Raw genomic sequence first — 20,747 nt, 5'->3', positions numbered from 1 at the left:
CCCTCAGCCCTGGACTGGGCCAGGTGCCCAGACTCGCGTGGGGGGCTTGGCGTGGGGCCCCGCCCTGGTCCCGGGTTTGCCTTAGGGGACAGCCGGATTGCTTGGCCTGGCCAGTCAGGGGTTAGGAAGGCCTTTGCCTGCCTGGAATCCCGGGGGGAGTGGGGACGCAGACCCAGGAGTTTGCTCCCCGTGGGTTGTACCACGTGGCCCCATTCTCTGGCTTTTTTCTCGTGTGGGTGGTGTTTACAGTCAAGGCGACCCTGACTTTCTTGCATCATCCCCCCAGGGTCCAGGCCAGGGTTCTTGTAAGTGGCTCAGTGCCACCCCGGGGACCTAGAAGTCCGAGCCAAACCTGGGGCTCAGGAGCAAGTCCTGGCGTGCATGGGTTAGTTTTTGGTGGCACTCAGCTTCCTGCAGGCCTTACCCCCCTTTGCACGGTGTTGCCCTTCTGAGGCGGGTGGGAAGCACGAGGACTTGGGACAGCAGCTTTCAGAGCCCCGGGGTGGGGGTGGGGGGCGGGGACGCGGAGGCCTGACACCCTCCCCCAGCCGTCCCGCAGGCCGGGCTGGGCTGTGCTTAGCGCTGCGTTTTGCTGGCAGCTGCCTCCCTTGGTCTCCCTGGCTACCGATCAGCCGCCTCGCGCTCTTGCTGGCACCTGAGTACGCGGCTGGCCAGCGTCATGTGCTGGTGAGGGGCGAGCAGGTCGGAGCTGAAGCCCCAGGTGCACTGCCCGCCTCGGGTCTGCCCCCCAGGTGACAGCGCTGACATGTGCTAGCTGGCCGCGAGTGTCTCCTGAGGAGGGTGTGCACCCTTAACGCTCAGGTTGTGATTGAGCCTAGGGACCCACGCTGGGCTAAAAACAAAAATACATCCAAACAAGCGGAAGGAAACCTTGGAAACCTCGGGCTGGCGGTGGTTTCCCTGGTTGGTTGGTTTTGCTCGTAGGTGGAAGGGGAGTGGAAGGCAGTTCTGCTTCTGGAGCTCCGCGGAGCTCTGGGCTGTCGGCTTCCACCCCCCCACCCCCACCCCCAACCCCCCCGGGACAGGAGAGTTCAGGGCCAACCCTCCTCTTCGAGCTTGCTTGGGACGACACTGTGTTCCCAGAGCCCCTTGCTCTAGAGTTTGGCTCTTGCCACGGTGATGTAATCTAAGCTTGAGCAGTGGTCTGGCCGCAGTACATGCTCAGTATGTTAGAAGCAGGATGTGAAGCTGACTGCCCTGTGTGTAAGTCACTCTGTATTAACGGTGTGGAAATACTTGCTTTCCCTTCTCCCGTGGGTGGCCTTAGGAACATCTTCCTGGCCAGGCTCCCCTTTGGGGAAGGGGATCTGTGCCAGCCTGTGCAGCAGGCAGGAGGTTAGAGAGTTAGTGTATGTGCTGAGGGATCGTGGAAACAGAGAGCAGCTTGGATTGGGCCTTTAGGCACTCAGTGAAGGCAGGTTTCTATGGTCTTGTCTTTGCTGTGATATGCTTTCCAGTGTCTGTGAGGCAGGAAGTGGAGGAAGGTGATCACAGCAGTAAGACTCCAGGCTAATGATAATAGCTGTCTTTGTAAGTATTTTCATGGGGTCACCCAAGCTATTTATTTTGTTTTTAAAAATTAAAATGGGCTACAGACCCAAATCCCTCCAGGGGCCTGAGGTAACATAAATGAGTATAGGGAAAGAAAGAGGAGCAGTGCCCCCTGAACTACAGAATTTGCTTAAAGGAGAGCCAGTAGCTGGTTGTTGGCTATGTAGAAATGGGGGGCCAGAGTTCATGGATCTTTTGTTTTTTCCTAGCTAAGCCGCCAGTCTCTTAATTCATAAATGTAACAACTAAAAAATTGAAAACATTGTGATGAATCAAAGTCTCTGAAGATTGTATTTAACCTGAGAGCTAGTTTGGGATCTTTGTCTCAAAAGGTCTCTTTTAGATTTCCCCCTCCCCGTTTTGCAGGTGATGAAACAGGCTTAGAAATCAAATCACAAGGCCACCAAGTGATAAAACTGGTTGTGTGAACCTAGGTCTTTCTGGTGCGGTAGTTCAGCCTATGGTACTGTGTGTATTCTAGTATGTTAGAGGGGTCAAGAGGGTTATTGGTGGTATATATTGTACAGAAAAGGTAGTGGTCTATGGGCTGGTCTCACTCATAGGCAAGAGTGAGCTTTAACTGCATTGGAGGGAACCTGGGTTGCTGTGGAAGTCAGTGTGGGTCTTCCGAGCATTAGTGCTGTGGTGCTGATGTCAGGAGGAATGTGCTGTGTCTATCATTCCATGATATGTGTCAGAGCAGTTTAGCCGATTCTGAGAGCGCCAGAGGTCTGGAGAAGTCAGGCTCCTCCCACTGTGGGGGTGATCCTCCTAGCCCTCTGCACAAAAGATTGTCCTCTTTCAGGACAGTTAAATTTCAGCCACCTTTTTCCTTCTGAGAAAAGACGTATTTGAAATCATATGATTGTTGTAGAGTTATAAAAGTAGAATGGGGCTTATTAAATCTTAGCTTTTCTCTCTTAGCTAAAATTCCCATAATCCTGTCTCTTAGATTCCCAGGAAGAATTAATAAGGATTTTAGCAGTGCGTGGTAAAATCTGGAATAAGCTCCTAGGACATAAAAAGAGCTCTTGTACCAGAAATGAGGGGCTGGGGTTTCATTCTGGACAAGTTAGAATCCTTCTTGCAGTGTATAAGCCACACTGGCAGATGTAAAAAGATATGTGCCTTTATTTCTGTATCTTATTCCCAAAGGATTTAAACATAAAGAAGTAAAGACAATGTTCAGAGACTTGCCAAAGGGAATTTTTTCCATGAGAATGCAGACTCAAATACAAACCAGATAACTTTTCTTTTTAACCTGTGAACTGGGAAGTTTTGGGGAAGATGAAAACTTTAAAGTGTTACCTGTCCCCTCCTGCTTCTTTAGTTACCTTTACAGGCCACTCAGCCATGAATTCACTCTTGTGAATCTGGTGTTGGAGGGGAAAGGTGAGATGACTGGAGTAGGTCTGCACTGGAATTTTAGTGTTTATTTGCTAGATAATAACTGTGCAGAGTTTCTTATTGTTTTCAGCTAAATGACTGTTTCCTAAAATTGTTATGTGTTTGTTTAAAGGGCAGGTTAATTAGTGGGTAGTATTTCTGCCTTTAAAGTTTGGGATAGAGATACATGCCAAACCCAGATATTCACATTTAGGCTGCTGTCTTCAGTAGCTCGTGGTTGGAGGCAGTAAGAGAATCATGAGATCAAATAGCAAGATATTTTCTCTGCTGTGGCAGAGCTGTGCTAATCCCATCCTGTTCTGCAAATCTCCTTTTCCTGGGCAGTAGTATCTAAGCTGTATGGACTCTGGGAAGAGCTTGCCAGAAAGCCCTGGGGTAGGGGATGCGGGATAGGAAAGAGGGTTGGGCTAAGAGGTTGGAGTGGAGGAAGTCACATAAAGAATTTTTGCTCGTCTCTGTTTGAATTAAACCAGGAGACACTGATTGCACCCTTTCAGTATTTGCATTCTGCTGGCCGCACCTCCTTTGCCCCCACACCTGCTGCTTTGGGAATGCTCTTTGTTTTCTTTCCTGCCAGTGTTGCAGCCTGATTTTAGTTATTCCTGCATGAGAGCTTGTCATCCTCTGTAAGCGCACAGATTCCAAATGCTGGAAATTTTTATGTTCAAGATAGGACCGCCAAAATGAGGCATTTTTCAATTACAGTAAACTGGCTGAAACAATTGAACTTGAAGGTATATATAATAAGTAAACATTTCATATTTCTTATAGGAAAATTATATGATTTCCCATAAAAAGCCATTTCCAAGTTTGAGAGTGTTAATTTTACATTGTTGGCATAGTTTTCAATTTTGTTATTGGGATTTAAAAAGGCTCTTGTTAGGGATTAGTTTGTTTTCTTAATATATTGGTTGGCCAAAAAGTTTGGGTTTTTCTGCAACATCATCTTTTTGGCCAACCCAGTAGAATGCAATTTTAAGTAACACAGGTGTGGAGGTAATATTCCTGACTAAGTAAGGTTGAGCTTTGCTTTCAGTGATGCAGAAGAACGCTTAGGCATGTATAGCCTCTGCATTCTGCTTTAGTTTTCAGTATTCCTGTATGGTTAGAGTACCGTTTTTGTTTTCGACTACAGTGAATTAACACTCTCTTGTGATTTTTAAGGCATTTTGTGATGACTTTCCTTGAAGTAACTGGAGAATTCCCAGAGGACAGATCTGAAGATTGATTTGTGTGCTAAAAATGGGTCACAGTTGCATCTAGCTGCTGATTCTGGGAGTAACTTGACTTCAATAGTGCTACTGGTTTCCTTATTCTTGGCCAGCGTAATATGCTGACAAAGATCCCATCCTGACAGGTTTAGCACAATGGCCTGAAGTCTCTTTGATGAGGTGTGGGAGTAGCTCTCCCCTTGTGGAAGCAAAGCAGTTACCTTGAAGGGCAGGTTGGGTTTTTTTTGGTGTCTTTTGACTGAACACTTAATCTCTTACTGCTTAACACCTGTGCTCTCTGCATTCTGGCTTTGTGCTTCTGGATCTGACACCATCTGTCTCTTGAGTCTGCCCTTTCTCCGGAGACTTTGTTTTTAAGCTGTAATTTTGGAATTATTTTAAAGCTCAGGAGGTGTTGGAGACCTCTCTGCCTCCCTGGTATAACTCTGAGTTGACACCAAGTCCAGATGATAGTGTCTCACTATTTTCACGGACGAGGAGATTTAAGCTGAGAATGAAAAGGGGTCATTTATACAGTGAGGCGATGATAGAGCCAAAACTGGAACCCAGGTCTCTCTATTTCCAGACAAGTGTTTCTGGAATTCACGCACCTTGTCCTTTGCTATGTAGGTCTCTGATTATCTCATCTTACTTAAAATTTCCACTTGGTTCCTAAGACTCAATGGCTTCCTTTTCCTAGTTCTCTTCTGTCTGGTCTTTTCTTGTCTTGGCACTTACACCCCCCGCCCCCGAAGCCCACATTCATTGTGGCTCATTCTACTGCTCATTTCTGTACTCTTTCACAGGGGCCTGTGTATTCCTGTAGCACTGCTTTTCGAGTTTTAGGTTGAGCTCTTTATAGTCCTGATTGTTCTCAAGAACCATGGTTCTGATCAGCCTACTGAATGAATGTTTTTGTGAGGCATATTAAATGCAGACGATCTCAAAACAGCCAACGTCTTCCCTTTCTTCTCCTCCTGGGGCTAATCTAATTCTGTTCCCTCCAATTACGAGTGTTTTTTTTTTTCTGACTAGATGCTGGTGTCCTCTTGGGGGAAAGAACTGTGTTTGAGTGTTTTGGTTTTTTTTTTTCCTTTTAACCCCGAAGGCCCCAGTACAGATGGATGCTAGGTAAATAAATACCTATAGCTTTCCTTCAGAAACCTCTCCCCAGCTCCTATAACAATAAAGCCTTGATGTGATTTAACTCTTGGCCCATGGATCCTTTCATCTGTTCTCCATTCCCATTTCTGCCACTAGTTCAGGTATCCCTTGGATGAATATTTTCAGTCTGCTTTTCCTGCCTTCCTCCTTAGTTATTCCTGCCTGTTCACAGCCACCACTCTTTGTGGAGCTACGCCATACTAATGGCTGTATTGTTCCCCAGACATATCCCTCAGACCCTTGGTCCTTGGGTCTTAATGTGTAGTTGTATCTCCCAAGCTGAATGGTGAGCTCTGGATCAGAGGGTCTTTGCCTGTATCCTTTCTAACCCCCTGCCCACCCCTCCACAGAGTAACTACTGAGGTGTTACTGATTAAATACAGGAGTTTTAAGGTGAAATTCAAACTTCCCTTGGCACTCTGGGCTTGAAGAGGCTGAATTTGTCTCTGCCGGTCAGGCGCTTACGCCAGCTCCACCATCCTGCTGCTGTTCCTGCTCCCAGTGCCCTGCCCGAGTTCCGGAGGTTCTCTTAGTGCTAAAGCTTCTGGATGTTTCAGAGGACGTTAAGAACAGTCTTCCCCTGCCTTGTAAGAGGCTCCCCCACAGCTTCAGAGTTGTTACAGAGCGTTTCCCTGACCTGCTCTTTCCTGTCCTCCTCATGTTTCTCAGGCTGCCTTGATGCAGAAGGAAGAGGAGGTTCATAGTTTGGGATCCTGATTTGAGTCCTAGTACCTTGTTAAACATTAGCTTAAGGAAGGATTTTCAGTTTTGCTAAGCGTCTCTTGTAATGAGACTGAGAGAGGTTCCATTCTTGTGATGAACAGAAGAATCAGAAGGCTCTGGGCGCTTGGCATTAGAGGCCCTATTCTTGCCCTCTCTAGTTGGGCTGAGCTTCCTTTACTGTCCCTTTTCTCTGGCTATTGAAGGAGTGTCCTCATCCCTGTTCAAAGAGCAGTTTTGTGTCCTGGTGTCCGTCTTCTCTGATACCTTAGGGACCTCTGGGTCGGTTGTCCCTACCACATGGTTCATCTCTGTCGGTGAACATGGTCCTGTCTCTCTTACATTCAGAGAGATGTGAGAGCAGTACATCTTCCTGGTTCAGCAGCCTCCTCCAGCAACCAGCCTCACTGGCTTTCCTTAGCTTCCTACAGAGTAACCCTCCTCCAGTCCTGACTACCTCACCCTTTAGTCCTCTCTTAAATTCTTGAGCTCTGACATCCTATGAAACTCTCCTCTCTCACATTCTATTTTGGAACTTTTTGTTTGTTTGTTTTACCAAGTTCATTGTGCCCTGTCGAATCTTATAGATGTTTTCTTGAGCCTTTCAGGATGTTTGCATTCCTTCTGAGATGTTCTTAAAAGATCTTTGAAAAGTGCAAATTTGATCAGCTACTCCATAAGGCAGTGGTTCTCAAAGCATTTTCATCTCAGGATTCTTGTACACTTCTTAAAATTTTGAGAGCCTCAAGAGCTTTTGTGCATGTGGATCATATCTGCTAATACTTACCATTAGAAATTTAAACTGAAACCATTTATCTACTAGTCATTAAAAAATAACAAATCCATTACGTATTAATAATTAGATTTCCCAAAACAAAAAAATGAGTGAGAAAAGTGAGCATTCGTCTACATTTTTTGCTAATCTCTTTAGTATCTGTTGTAATAGCTGAATTTTGTTGTGTGCCTCTGTATTTAATCTGTTGCCATGTGTCATTTTAGTTGTATATAGGGAAATTTTGGTCTCAAACACAAGTATATAGTTGGAAGAGGAAAAATTTTGGAGGGTTACTTAATTTTTATTGGAGTGTGTGTGTGTGTTAGTCAATCGCTCAGTCGTGTTGGGACTCTTTGTGATCCCATGGACTGCAGCCCGCCAGGCTTCTCTGTCCATGGAATTCTCCAAGCAAGAATACTGGAGGGGATTGCCATTCCCCTCTCCAGAGGAACTTCCCAACTCAGAGATTGAACCCTGGTCTCTTGCATCACAGGCAGGTTTCTTTACCATTTGAGCTTTAAGGAAGTCCTTATTGTTGGGATGTAATTATTTTATAATGTTGTGTTTCTGCTGTACAACAAAGTGAATCAGCTATATGTATCTCCTCCCTCTTGGACATATATATGTGTGTGTGTATATATATATATGTGTGTGTGTGTGTGTGTGTATATATACATATCTGTATATGTATATCCTCTCCCTCTTGGACCTCCCTCCCACCCCACACCCATGCAACCCGTGTAGGTCATCACAGAGCACCGAGCTGAGCTCTCTGTTGCTTTCCAGCAGCTTCCCACTAGCTATCTGTTTTACATGTGGTAGTTTATATGCATCAGTGATACTCTCTCAATTTGTCCCACTCTCCCCTTCTCCCCTGCCTGTGTCTACATGTCTGTCTTCGTCATCTGCATCTCTGTTCCTCCTCAGCAAATAGGTACATCTGTACCGTTTTTCTAGATTGCACATATGTTAGTATACAATATTTGTTTTTCTCTTTCTGACCTACTTCACTTTGTGTGACAGATTCTAGATCCATCCATGTCTCTACAAATGATCCAATTTCATTCCTTTTTATGCCTGAGTAATATTCCGTTGTAAATATGTACCACATCTTCATTTATCTGTGAATAGACATCTAGGTTCCCTGGAGAAGGGAATGACAGTCTACTCCAGTATTCTTGCCTGGAGAATCCCATGGGCGGAAGAGCCTGGCAGGCTACAGGCCATGGGGTCGCAAAGAGTCGGACACGACTTAGTGACTCACACATACAGACATCTAGGCTGCTTCTATGTCCTGGCTATTATAAATAGTACTGCAATGAACATTGGGGTACACGTGTCTTTTGAATTATGGTTTTCGCAGGATATATAACTAATAGTGGGATTGCTTGGTCATATGGTGGTTTTGAAGCTTCCCACTTAGCTTAGTAGGTAAAGTATCTGCCTGCAATGCGGGAGAAAGAAGATGAAGTCGCTCAGTGGTGTCTGACTCTTTGCGACCCCATGAACTATAGCCTGCCAGGCTCTTCTGTCTGTGGAATTTTCCAGGCAAGAATACTGGAGTGGGTTGCCGTTGCCTTCTCCAGGGAATCTTCCCAACCCAGGAATCAAACCGGGTCTCCCGCATTGCAGCATTGCAGGCAGACTCTACCGTCTGAGCCACCAGGGAGAGCAATGTGGGAGACCTGGGTTCAGTTCCTGGGTCGGGGAAGTTCCCCTGGAGAAGGAAATGGCAGCTCACTCCAGTATTCTTCCCTGGAGAATTCCATGGACAGAGGAGCCTGGCAGGCTGTAGGTCATTGGATCGCAAGAGTCGGAGACGACTTAGCACTTTCTTTTTTCTATGGTAGTTACAGTTTTAGTTTTTTTTGTTTGTTTGTTTAAGGAACTTCAGTAGTGTTCTCCATAGTGGGTATATCAGTTTACATTTACCAGTGGTGTAGGAGTGTTCCTTTTTTTTCACACCTTTTTGAGCATTTGTTATTTGTAGATTTTTTGATGATGGCTATTCTGACCTGTGTGAGGTGATACCTCATTGTAGTTTTGATTTGCATTTCCCTAAAAATTAGTGATGTTGAGTATCTTTCCATGTGCCTCTTGGCTGTCTGAATGTCTTATCTGGAGAAATGTCTGTTGAGATCTTCTGCCCACTTTTTGATTGGATTGTTTGTTTTAATATTGAGCTGCATGAGCTGCTTGTATTTTGGAGATAAGTCTTTGTCAGTTGCTTTGTTTGCAGATATTTTCAAATATTTGCAAATGGGTCTTTTTCCCATTCTGAGGGTTCTCTTTTCATATTGTTTGTGGTTTCTTTTCTGTGCAGAAGCTTTTAAGTTTAATTAGGTCCCGTTTGTTTTGTTTTTATTTTCATTACTCAAGGAGGTGGGTCAAAAAAGATCTCACTGAGGTTTTTGTCAAAGAGTGTTTTTCCTATGTTTGCCTCTAAGAATTTTACAGTGTCCAGCCTTACATTTAGGTCTTTAATCCATTTTGAGTTTATTTTTGTATGGTTGGGGAGTGTTCTAATTTCATTTTTTTACATGTAGCTTCTAGTTTTCTAAGCACCACTTACTGAAGAGACTGTCTTGTCCTCATTGTATATTCTTGTCTCCTTGTTGTAGATTAGGTAAGCATAGGTGTGAGGATTTATCTCTGGGCTTTATATCCTGTACCATTCAGCTGTGTTTTTGTTTTTGTGCCGGTACCATACTGTCTTGATTAGTGTAGCTTTGTGGTATATAGTATAGTCTGACATCAGGGTGGCTGATTCTGCCAGCTCCATTTTTCTTTCTCAAGATTGCTTTGGCTGTTTGGGGTCTTTGTGTTTTTTTAACAAGTTGTAAAGTCTTTTATTCTGGGGAAAATGTCATTGGTAGTTTGATAGAGATTGCGTTGAATCTGTATTGCTTTAGTTAACATAGTCATTTTGACAATATTGATTCTTCCAGTCCCCGAACATGGTATATCTTTATCTGTTTCTGTCATTTTTGATTTCTTTCATCAGTGTTTTACTTTTCTGCTTTTAGTAGGTTTTTTTACAACTACTTGTTTAAAAAGTAGTTGTAAAAAAAAAAAAAGTTTTTTGCACTAGAAAAAGGTATCGTTCTACTCTACTTTCCTGAGTAGAGATCTTTTTTCTCTGTACGTAGGTTTATTCTTAGATGTTTTATTCTTTTTATTGTAGTAGTAAATGGGGTTGTTTTCTTAATCTCTATTTCTGGTCCTGTGTTGTTAGTGTGTAGGAATGTAAGAGAGGAAATGACTTCTTCAGCAATCTCTTGGTTTTTTAGTGGTGTATTGTTTAGCCTCCATGTGCTTGTGATTTTTATATTTTTTTCCCTGTAATTGATTTCTAATCTCATAGTGTTGTGGTTGGAAAAATGCTTGATATGCTTTTAGTTTTCTTAAGTTTCCCAAGACTTGATTTGTGACCCAAGATGTCTATCCTGGAGAATGTTCAATGTGCAATTGAGAAAAAAGTGTATTCTGCTGCTTTCAGGTGGAATGTCTTATAAATATCAGTTAAGACTATCTGGTCTGTTGTGTCATTTAAAGCTTGCGTGTGCTTATTTTCTGTGTAGATTATCTGCTCATTGATATAAGTGGGGCGTTAGAGTCCCCAACTATTACTGTGTTACTGTTGATTTCCCCTTTTATGGTTGTTAGCATTTGCTTATGTATTGAGATGCTTCTGTGTTGAGTGCATGAATATTTGGTATATCTTCTTCTTGGACTGATCCTTTGCTGTTAATGTGGGGACCTGCCTTATCTCTTGAAGCAGTTTTTAAAGTTTATTAATCTGATATGAATATTGCTACTCCAGCTTTCTTTGGATTTCCATTTGCACGGAATATCTCTTTTTCCACCCCCTCGGTTTAAGTCTGTTTGTGTCCCTAGGTCTGAAGTAGGTCTCTTGTAGATAGCATATATACAGATGTTATTTTTGTATCCATTCAGCCAGTCTGTGTCTTTTGGTTGGAGGATTTAATCCATTTACATTCAAGGTAATTGTTGACATGTATGTTCCTGCTACCATTTTCCAAATTGTTTTGGGATTGTTCCATGGGTCTTTTTTGGAAGAAGAGAAATATTCTAATAGCCTTTTCAGATAATTACGGTTATTGGTGCCAACAAGTGGTAACTTCTTAAAGGTCAGAGTCATCCTTCAGGGTCCAAGGGACATGGGTTCCAAGACCACTGTGGATACCAACATGCAGATGCTGTAGTTCCCTACATAAAATGACGTAGTATTTGCCTATAACATACACAGTCCTGTAAATGTTACACCAGATCATCTCTAGATTACTTATAATACGCAATACTATGTAAATAATTGTAAATACAATGTAAATGCCAATTAAATAGTTGCCACTGCACAGCAAAATCAGCTTTCACCTTTTGGAACTTTCTGGAATATTTCCCCCCAATATTTTTACTCTGTGGTTGGTTGAATCTGCAGATGAGGAACTCAGGTATACAAAGGATTGACTGTAGTTGCAACATGAAATCTGAAGCCATATGGATGTACTGTTCATGCGGTGTTACATCAAAATGCATTTGTCCCTGTTGTGCTTTGGGTGTCTATCTACTCATGTCTGATTTTGTAACATCGTTTGACAAATGTGGGTTCACTGAGTTGTGTGGTTATGTGTAGCATTGGTTAATAGCATCACCAGTCTCATCAGAAAAGTCTTCTAAAGTACTGAGTAAGGTGTCAAGTTCAAGTGGTGGCAAATCCAGGGTTTCCAGAATTCTTATTTTTTCTCCAAGGCTCTAGTTTTATCATTAGCAACAGATAGTGACAGTTACTTAACTTTTGAGGCTACAGGCTTACTCTGTTTTCAAGGTATATAATGTTTGCTAAATACCCAAAGTTGATAACCATAGCCTGTCAGTTGTGTTTTCAAGTACAAAAAATGTTTCATGGGAAAAAAAAGACATTCTGTTTTAAAAAATTTTTATTTTTGGTCGCAGTGGGTCTTCATCACTGAGCAGGGACTTTTCACTAGTTGCAGTGAGCTGTAGCTACTCTGTTGCTGTATGTGGACTTCTCACTGGGTGACGTCTCTTGTTGCAGAGCACAGGCTCTAGGGGTGCAGGCTTCAGTAGCTGCAGCATGCAGGCTCAGTAATTGTGGCTCGTGGGCTCACAAGTTATGGCACATGGGCTTAGTTGCTCCGTGACATGTGGAATCTTCCAGACCAGGGATCAAACCTGTGTGTCTTGCATGGGCAGGTAGATTTTTATCTGCTGCACCACCAGGGAACTCCTGAGGCTAATTCTTCTTGAAACTCAATCACAAACACTTTTTCTTGAGACCATGATTATACTTCAGTATCAAGCAGGGGCCTTATACTCTTGTCCATTTGTCTCATAGATACTAGGACATGTACTCAAGGGTTGCGATTTAATAAAACTTCTGTTTATCCAAGGAAATTTGTAAATAAATCTGGCTTTTTCTGGGAATTCATAGCATAAAGAATACAGTAATTGCTGCTAAAGTTGGTTGGCATTGCCTTGATTCCTGCTAAGGTGCCGGTTTTATCTACTCCTGTTGCTTTTGTACCGTCACTGCAAACGTCAGCATAGTGAAAAAAGAAGCGGATATCTTAGAATTACAAGTTTTTCTGATTTGGTGGACCTCAGAAAGAGTGGGTCCATAGACCTTGCTTTGAGAACTGCTGCAATAAGTTCACACAATAAGGTCAAGATCCTTAGTTAGTATACAGAGTCCATGATGTTGTGACTTCACTTTAGTGGCCAAGTTTGAGCCCTGGTCTACAACTCCTTGAACTTTCAGAAAATTGAGCGAGGGAGTTCCCTGGTGGTCCAGTGGCTATGACTCCACACTCCCAATGCAGGGGTTCGATCCCTAGTCAAGGAACTAAGAGTTTGCATGCTGCAACTAAAACTTGATGCAGCCAAATAAATATTAAAAAAGAGAAATGTTTAAAAAAATTGAGTGATGGCGAACTTGCAGTAAAAGGCATTAGTTGTTACCGTATGGTTTGATCAACTTTTACATGTTCATGTATTATTTTTATGTATCACACAGATCAAGACACAGAACATTTCTAACATTCCGTAAGGTTCCTTTGTGCCCTTTCCACTCTATAGCCCACCCCATCCCACAATCAAATACTTTTCTGATTTCCTTTGTCATCAGTTGATTTTGGCTGTCATTGAATTTCTTATAAATGAAATCGTGTAGCATGTACTCGTAAGCTTTTTTCTCCCACTTAATTTAGTATCTGTGAGGTTTCTGTAAGATGAGATGCAGTTGTTTTTCCTGTATAGTAAGTACTACATTAGAGATGTGAGTAATTATCCATCTAATGCATGTTACTGTTCATACTGTTCATGGGGTTCTCAAGGCAAGGCCTGGCGTGCTGCGATTCATGGGGTCACAAGGAGTCGGACACGACTGAACTGAACTGAATGCATGTTACAGATGTGAACGGCTTATCTGTACTTAAGCTTATGGATATGCTAAAAAGAGGTAACGTGGCAGGCTTCATGGCTGTCATTTGACTAGTGTCTGGGAACTTACATTTTGAGTTCTCACTGTTTCAAGAACTGGTAAGAATGATTTAGTGTGCCTAAACTGCACAGGGAATATGGTTTGTGTTGAATATCTGCTTTCCTCTTGGAGTCTTGAATTTTGCTACATTACAGACACAGGCTGCCTCTGTGACCAGCCCTCAGTAAAATCCCTGGGGCGCCATGCTGCTTTTGTTGGCAACACTGAAACGTGTTGTCACAGCGTGTGGCCGGGGAATTGTGTCCTGCATGATGCCCTTGGGGAGGAAGACCCTTGGAAATTTCCACCTGGTATCCCAGGCTTTGCGCCACGTGCTGCTTCCCTTTGGTTTTGCTCTTTGTTCTCCGGCTGTAGTAAGCCTTCCTCTTACATGCTGAGTACACCTAAATGCTGAGTCCTGTGAGTCTTCCTCCTAAGTCACTGAACCTGGGGGTGGTCTTGGGGACCATAATAACATGACAGGCATCAGTTTTTGTTTCTCTTCACATTTTGAGTGTAATGACTAAAACTGTTGTGACCGTTCTTGTGTGTGCTCTTGTATTATCGATATGTGTTTGTTTCTCTCACGTATAGGACACTGTGTGCTGTTGCTAGGTCAGGGGTAGGGTCCCTTAAACTTAAAATTGTAGCGGTCATGTACTTCAGTCACCTAAGAGTAGTTCTGGCCTTTATACATGTTAACTCTGTCTCGAATGCCCTCCCCATCCTCAGTGTGCCTGTTTGACAAAATCTTTTCATCTACCTCAGTTCAGTTCAGTCGCTCAGTCGTGTCCAACTCTTTGTGACCCCATGGACTGCAGCACACCTGGCTTCCCTGTCCATCACCAACTCCCAGAAATTGCTCAAATTCATTCCATCGAGTCAGTGATGCCATCCAACCATCTCATCCTCTGTCGTCCCCTTCTCCTCATGCCTTCAATCTTTCCCAGCATCAGATTCTTTTCCATTGAGTCAGTTCTTTGCATCAGGTGGCCGAAGTATTGGAGCTTCAGCTTCAGCACCAGTCCTTCCAGTGAACATACAGGACTGATCTCCTTTAGGATGGACTGGTTGGATCTCCTTGCAGTCCAAGGGACTCTCAAGAGTCTTCTCCAACACCACAGTTCAAAAGCATCAATTCTTCGGCACTCAGCTTTCTTTATGGTCCAGCTCTCACATCCATAATGACTACTGGAAAAACCAGAAGCTTTGACTAGACAGACCTTTGTCGGCAAAGGAATGTCTCTGCTTTTTAATATGCCGTCTAGGTTGGTCATAGCTTTTCTTCCAAGGAGTAAGCGTCTTCTAATTTTATGGCTGCAGTAACCATCTGCAGTGATTTTGGAGCCCAAGAAAATAAAAGTCTTGTCACTATTTCCATTTTTTTCCCCATCTATTTCCCATGAAGTGATGCCATGATCTTAGTTTTTTCAATGTTGAGTTTTAAGCCAGCTTTTTCCCTCTCATCTTCCTCTTTTATCAAGAGGCTCTTTAGTTCTTCGCTTTCTGCCGTAAGGGTGGTGTTATCTGCATATCTGAGGTTATTGTTATTTCTCCCTGTGATCTTGGTTCCCACTTGTGCTTCATCCTGCCTGGCATTTCACATGATGTACTCTGCAAATAAGTTAAATAAGTAGGGTGACAAAATACAGCCTTGATGTACTCCTTTCCCGATTTGGAACCAGTCTGTTGTACCATGTTTGTTTCTAACTGTTGCTTCTTGACCTGCATACAGATTTCTCAGGAGACAGGTAAGGTGGTCTGGTGTTCCCATCTCTTCAAGAATTTCCCACAGTTTTGTTTTGATCCACACAGTCAAAAACTTTAGGATAGTCAATGAAGCAGAAGTAGATGTTTTTCTGGAATTTTCTTGCTTTTTCTATAATCCAACAAACGTTGGCAATTTGATCTCTGGTTCCTTGGCCTTTTCTAAATCCAGCTTGAACATCTGGAAGTTCACGGTTCATGTACTGTTAAGCGGAGAAGGCAATGGCACCCCATTCCAGTACTCTTGCCTGGAAAATCCCATGGACAGAGGAGCCTGGTAGGCGGCAGTCCATGGGGTCGCACAGAGTCGGACACACCTGAGCGACTTCACTTTCACTTTTCACTTTCATGCATTGGAGAAGGAAATGGCAACCCACTCCAGTGTTCCTGCCTGGAGAATCCCAGGGACGGGGAAGCCTGGTGGGCTGCTGTCTATGAGGTCGCACAGAGTTGGACACGACTGAAGTGACTTAGCAGTACTGTTAAGTCAGGCTTGGAGGATTTTGAGCATTACTTTGCTAGCATGTAAGATGAGTGCTTATTTAACTTATATGCAGAGTACATCATGAGAAACACTGGGCTGGAAGAAGCACAAGCTGGAATCAAGATTGCCGGGAGAAATATCAATTATCTCAGATATGCAGATGACACCACCCTTATGGCAGAAAGTGAAGAGGAACTAAGAAGCCTCTTGATGAAAGTGAAAGAGTAGAGTGAAAAAGTTGGCTTAAAGCTCAACATTCAGAAAACGAAGATCATGGCATCTGGTCCCATCACTTCATGGGAAATAGATGGGGAAACTGAAAACAGTGACAGACTTTATTTTGGGGGCTCCAAAGTCACTGCAGATGGTGATTGCAGCCATGAAATTAAAAAACGCTTACTTATTGGAAGGAAAGTTATGACCAACCTAGATAGCATTTTAAAAAGCAGAGACGTTACTTTGCCAACAAAGGTCCATCTAGTCAAGGCTGTAGTTTTTCCAGTGGTCGTGTATGGATGTGAGAGTTGGACTGTGAAGAAAGCTGAGTGCCAAAGAATTGATGCTTTTGAACTGTGGTGTTGGAGAAGACTCTTGAGAGTCCCTTGGACTGCAAGGAGATCCAACCAGTCCATTCTAAAGGAGATAAGTCCAAGGTGTTCATTGGAAGGACTGATGCTAAAGCTGAAACTCCAGTACTTTGGCCACCTCATGCAAAGAGTTGACTCATTGGAAAATACTCTGATGCTGGGAGGGATTGGGGGCAGGAGGAAAATGGAATGACAGAGGGATGAGATGGCTGGATGGCATCATCGACTTGATGGACATGAGTTTGAGTGAACTCCAGGAGTTGGTGATGGACAGGGAGGCCTGGCGTGCTGCAGTTCATGGGGTTGCAAAGAGTTGGACACGACTGAGTGATTGAACTGAACTGAAGATGAGTGCAGTTGTGCAGTAGTTTCAACATTTGCTGACCGTTGCCTTTCTTTGGGGTTGGATTGATAACTTTTCCAGTCCTGTGGCCACTGCTGAGTTTTCCAGATTTGCTGGCATTTTGAGTGCAGCACTTTCACAGCATCATTTTTTAGGATTTGAAATAGTTCCACTGGAATTCCATCACCTCCACTAGCTTTGTTTGTAGTGATGCTTCTTAAAGCCCACCTGACTTCGCATTCCAGGATGTCTGGCTCTAGGTGAGTGGGCACGCCATTGTGATTATCTGGGTCATTAAGACCTTTTTTGTATAGTTCTGTGTATTCTTGCCACCTCTGCTTAATATCTTCTGCTTCTGTTAGGTCCATATCATTTCTGTCCTTTATTGTGCCCATCTTTGCATGAAATGTTCCCTTGGTATCTCTAATTTTCTTGAAGAGATCTCTAGTCTTTTGCATTCTATTTTCCTCTATTTCTTTGCATTGATCGCTTTGGAATGCTTTTTTTTTTTTTTTTTAATCTCTCCTTGCTGTTCTTTGGAACTCTGTATTCAGATGGGTATATCTTTCCTTTTCTCCTTTGCCTTTCACTTCTATTCTTTTCTCAGCCATTTGTAAGGCCTCCTCAGACAACCATTTTGCCTTTTTGCATGTCTTCTTAGGGATGGTTTTGATCACCACCTCCTGTACAGTGTTACGAACCTCCATCCATAGTTCTTCAGGCACTCTGTCTATCAGATCTAATCCCTTGAATCTGTTTGTCACTTCCACCATATAATCGTAAGGGATTTGGTTTAGGTCATACCTGTATGGTCTAGTGGTTTTCCCTACTTTGTTCAATTTAAGTCTGAATTTTTACCTACCTATATGCTACTCTTGTAGTTGTTATATGTATGTGGCATTAGGCTTATGTGCATGCTAAATCACTTCAGTCATGTCTGATTCTTTGCAACCCTATGGATTGTAGGCCGCCAGGCTCCTGTGTCCATGGGATTCTCCAGGCATGACTACTGGAGTGAGTTGCTGTGCCCTCCTCTAAAGGATCTTCCTGAACCAGGGATCGAACCCACGTTTCTATATCTCATGCATTGGCAGGCAGGTTCTTTATGACTAGTGCCACCTGGGAAGCCCAGGCTTACAATGTAGCATATAATTTGTTTGTGTGCTTATGTTCCCACTGGACTAATTTCTTGGGAGCTGCTCCCCAGAATGGCTCCAGGTGTGTGAGAATGAAATCAGTAATTGTAATTTCTGGGTCCCTAGGCATCAAGTCATATTGTTCATGGGTTCCTTGTTTTTCATTCACATGGAATTGTCTCTGCTCCAAGCTTAAAATCGCAAGTCCTGAAATGAGTGGCCAAGAGCTTTGACAGTTTGATCTTGTCTTATCATTTAATAAAGAAATTACAACATACAGAGGTTGTGATGGTAAAAATACCTATGAAAGGATGATATGGGTTTGCCTTTTCTGTGGTATCTGTATTGAGTGCCTGCAAATTTAGCAGATACTATGTTGGGTTCTGTGTTGATAAAGGCCTTGAAAGATCCTGCTGCTGCTGCTGCTGCTAAGTTGCTTCAGTCTTGTCCGACTCTGTGTGACCCCATAGACGGCAGCCCACCAGGCTCCCCCGTCCCTGGGATTCTCCAGGCAAGAACATTGGAGTGGGTTGCCATTTCCTTTTCCAATGCATGAAGGTGAAAAGTGAAAGTGAAGTCACTCAGTCGTGTCCGACTCTTAGCGACCCCATGGACTGCAGCCTACCAGGCTCCTCCATCCATGGGATTTTCCAGGCAAGAGTGCTGGAGTGGGGTGCCATCCTACAGTTTATCAAATGCAGTGCTGACAATGCATACAGCAAACAGTTTGACAGATGTGACAGGAGCTACAATTACAGTGACCGTATATTCTGTGTATTTTTGAGCAGTTTTTGCTATTAAATATTTCCTTAGTGTTCTCATAAGCCTGTCCTTGAAATTGTAGTATTTCATTTTTCAGACTGAATTTATAGAGCAAAAGGAATATTGGGCTTTAAATGCATCATGTAGAAACTGAAGAATAATCAGAAAAGTAAAGGGAGAACCAGGAAGGAGAAAGTGATTCCTCAATTAAATGAGTAGAGAGTAGCTGATGATCAGATCCCCAAAGATGCCAGGTAGAATAGATTTGAAGTATGGGTTGGGTTTGGCAACTCAAGTGATTAAGCAGAGTTGTGTGGTGTCTTTTGAAGGGGGAGAGGGACATGCTGGCAAGGCATTGTGGGTTGAGAGGAAGGATGAACAAGAGGTTAAGAAATAGATGTATTTTCTACATGGTAGAGCAAAAGGAAGAAAACAGTGGTTTAAGAGAGTGTTTAAGTCAAGGAAGATGTGTTTTTTTGTTTTAAGATGAGAGAGCCTTGGGCATACTTAACAGACTGATGGGAAGGAACCAGTGGAGGGGAGAGAGGAAAGTAAGATGATTAATGGAGGAGGGGGTCTCTTGAGTGTTGTGTCTGGTAATGGGTTCACTTTCTCTTTCTGGATGGATTCAGTTTCTCTTTCTGCAGTTAAGGACCTGCTGCCATTTCTCCTTCATTCCTGGCAAGCCTTCCTGCCCAGTCTGGCCTGCCTTTCCTTTCCTTGAATTTACTGTGTTCTGTATCCACTCTGTGCTTGTTCTCTGCCTGTCTGTTATGTTCTTTCTCAGACTTGGTGATTGAAATTCTGCTTTTTCATTATTCTTCAATTTAAAAATCTGAGTTGTCAAACAATTCAGATACCTTAATATTCTCTCTTCTGCAGTGTTTTGTACAAACTTGTCTTCATTTCCACTTACCTAGATGACTTTTATTCTTTTCTCCCTCTTATCTAGTTTTCCCCAGGGCCCAGATTATGTTTTATTTATCTCAGTAATTTCAACATCTGATGTAGCAAGTTTTTTAGTATTTGTGAAATATTGAGCTATGCTAAGCTGTTATTTTGTTGGTCAGAAAAGGGGAGATACTGACATTTTCATATGGATCAAGCTAATACATTTTTATTCCTTATATTCTTGCACAGAAAACTTGAGGTGAAAGTTCAGTTAAGAATGGACAAGAACCAAAGAGAAAGTTAGAGAAGCATTTCTTAACAACTGTCTAGTCATATTGAAATTCAGCCAAAACTGGCTTCGAGTGACCAGTGACAAAAGCAAACATGGGAACTTTGCTAGATTTACATTTTCCCATAATGAATGAATGTAAAGGAGATATCAGTTCCTCAGAGGAAACTGGCGTTTCTTGATCTTGGTCTGAGTCACACTTTTCTGAGTGGGTGGTCATGTAAGCGTTGTTCAAATTGTTGCAGACGACATCCTTCAAATACTGAGTATAAGTGCTGAAGAGGTTTTAATCAGCTTTATCATTAGTTACTAAAAACTAAAATCAGATTGCCAGACTACCTCTCAGAACCAGTGTTTTGGGGCTATCTAAGTATATTACTTTCTACTGCTGTATAATAAGTTTAAAAAATGTTGAAGACCAGTGCTTTTTTTTCTTTTTTTTATTTGGTATTGGGGTATAGCCAATTAACATTGTTGTGATAGTTTCAGGTCAACAGCAAAGGGACTTGGCCATATGTATACTTGTATCCATTCTCCCCCAAATTCCCCTCCCATCTAGGCTGAGACATAACACTGAACAGAGTTCCCTGTGCTATACCGTACGTCCCTGTTGGTTATCCATTTTAAATATAGCAATGTGTACATGTCAATCCCAAACACTTAACAACCATATAAGTTCGTTCTCTGAGTCTTGAGTCTCTTCCTGTTTTGTAAGTAAGTTCATTTGTATCATTTCCTTTTGGATTCCACATATAAGCGATGTCATATGATATTTCTCCCTGTCAGGTGCTTCACTCAGTGTGACAATCTCTACATCCATCCATGTTGCTGCAAATAGCATTATTTCATTCTTTATAATGGTTGAGTGATATTTCATTGTATATATGTACCACATCTTAAATCATTTTACTTTTTGGGTGTGATGGGTCTTCACTGCTGCATGGTGGCTTTCTGTAGTTGTGGCACATGGGGCTACTCTTTGTTTCAGGGCATGGACTTCTCTGTGGCGGCTTCTCTCTTGTTAGAGCATAGGCTCTAGGCACTCGGGCTCAGCAGTGGTGGAGCATAGGCCTAGTTGCTCTGCGGCGTGTGGAATCTTCCTGGACCAGGGATTGAACT

The 20,747-nt window shown here is 42.9% G+C and overlaps 1 protein-coding gene across 12 annotated transcripts in view; it reads left to right on the top strand.

The window, feature by feature from the left end:
- Positions 1-20,747, top strand: part of CPEB1 (cytoplasmic polyadenylation element binding protein 1) — a 110,458-nt gene that overhangs the window by 1,662 nt on the left and 88,049 nt on the right. The gene's annotated exons all lie outside the window — the stretch shown is intronic.

Source organism: Bos taurus, chromosome 21 (assembly GCF_002263795.3).
Source record: "Bos taurus isolate L1 Dominette 01449 registration number 42190680 breed Hereford chromosome 21, ARS-UCD2.0, whole genome shotgun sequence".
NCBI lineage: Eukaryota > Metazoa > Chordata > Mammalia > Artiodactyla > Bovidae > Bos > Bos taurus.
This window is presented reverse-complemented; position numbering and strand designations above follow the sequence as displayed.